Source organism: Poecilia latipinna, unplaced genomic scaffold, assembly GCF_001443285.1.
Source record: "Poecilia latipinna isolate Pla-1442-1.1 unplaced genomic scaffold, P_latipinna-1.0 Scaffold479, whole genome shotgun sequence".
Classification (NCBI taxonomy): Eukaryota; Metazoa; Chordata; class Actinopteri; order Cyprinodontiformes; family Poeciliidae; genus Poecilia; species Poecilia latipinna.
In genome coordinates, this window is record NW_015113095.1 from 160,425 (window position 1) to 162,639 (window position 2,215).

Sequence of the window (2,215 nt, forward strand, 5' to 3'; positions counted from 1 at the left end):
CAACACATCTGAGACTGGAAAAGTAAACAGAGCATCAATAAAGAGGTGTAGATGATGATATGTTTTTAAACTGTTTTAAGAACTATTTATAGATTCTGGCCATTACTGACCGCAGCAGTAGACTTTGCATTCCTGCAGGAATGCACACAGACTGCAAATATTTCCAGATTTGACATATTCTTTGTTAGATCTGCTACAATATTGGATCAGATCAACATCTGGACTTTTACTTCCTTTGATTGAAGAGCTGTTCTGATGTCACAAAGACATTTGCTATAAAAAGATTCACACTAGAAAGACTCCAAATTCGCCTCCCTCCTCACCTACATCTGAAGGCACGGTGGGGTCATTATGCCGTGATTACTGTAATGTCCTTAATGAAGTCCCCACTTCAGTAACAGCACCTGTTTAATCCACCTCTGAGGGCTTATTGAGCAAGCAGTTGGCTGTGTTTTTTCTGGGTTTTTTTTGGGATCTGAGAGAGAAAAATAAATAAATTCCAGAGTAACATTCTATGCAAAGCTCCTTTCACGCGCATCTTACAAGCTGCAGCGTCTCGGTTGGCAGAACAAAGCCGAGGAAGCTGTGTGAATCTTTATGAATCAATTTCTTCTGAAATGCTAACATGAGCATGCTCACTGTTTGAGCAAATGTGCATAAAGTAGAAAACAGGGGAACAGAGTGCTAAAGTTGAAATGTAAAGAATAATGAAGAGTTTAAAGAGCAAATGTCTTCAACAAACATTAGAGCTGTTTAACAATACTGTGGTTTTAAGGTGTTGCTCTCAAACCTAAATGGGTAAATTTCTCTTGATCATAACAAAATGTAATCAAATTAGCGGCTGGGATTTCAACATTTCACGCAGTTTGACATCATGTGACTGACAACACAAGATTAACTTTTTCAGTTTTTTTTCTTTTGCACAAATTCAAAAGTATATAACAACAATTGGTGCAGTTTTTTTGTTCTATTATTGCTTTAAAAATAATGAACAATTCATTATTTTGGTTTATGCACAGCACCATGAAAACAATGTTTATTATTTAACTACACTGCAAAACTTTGATGAATATTTTACAGAACGACTCTCATTTCCTTCAAACGACTTTATCGTCACCGACACGATTATCTTTCTCTTTGAATGACTTTATTATGTCATGTTTATAAGTCAAGATCGCCAAAGTGCATCAAATGAATACCAGAAAAACAAAAACACTGACTTGTGAAGATCCAGACAACTTTAACATCAAAGCATCCATCATCGGCCTGCTTGCTGGACAGATGCCTGCATGCTGTCAGTGCTGTCATTTACGCAGAGAGACAAAATCAAAGGGAAGACACATCAAAAAGGTGCCAATTTTTTTTTTTTTTTAAAACTATTTCACGTCCGTCTTCTCTGCCTCTCCACTTCAAATCATCCAGCTACAGATCAGATAAATGTTGCAAACTTTTACCGGCGGTTGGGGGCGATGGGGGTGGTTGTTAGGCCTTGCCCACTCTCTCCTCTTCTTGGGGAATCTGCCTCTTCGTCCAAGCACACAGGAGTCGGCAGCCTGCTAACTTCATTGTGCGGACGGGGGTCAGGGGCAGTTCAGATGGGGGGTTGGGGGGCTGTTTGGAGAGGGGAGCCTCTGTCCTGGCTATGCCCTGCGGTCAGTAAACCCTCACCCCAGTCCTGGCCTGTCCTTATCTTTGGTTTCTCCCAGTTCCTCCCCCTCAGGACCAGAGACTCCTCGGAGGTCAGCAACCTATTTGTGAGGACACTTGGCTCATCGCGGGGGATGAGATACCCTTTACAATAGCCTTCGTCATCTGGACAGTGACTAATGAAGCCGTCTTTCTGACAAGTACTGATGAGCAGCCTCAGGCTGGTTTTGGATCCATTGCTCCGCTGCTAATGATACCAACTGCGGCCGTGATTCCCAAACTCCTGACAGTCCCCTAACCCTCTGACAAACTTCTAACGGGGGGCCTAATCACTTGTAGTTTCTCGGGCCATGAACACACATCAGCTTTTGTTTATTAATAAAACTCAGGTTCACAACGTCACCGACTGCAAATGGCTGCTGGCTCTTTAGGAACACTGGGTTCCCACAGCCTGATGCCTCGCTGGCATCAACACAAAGGCAGGAGATGAATGAGGCCGAAAGGCCTGATGGAACATTAACATGGACAGTTGGTCAGATGGGAGACGCAGCACTGATTAAAGATGATT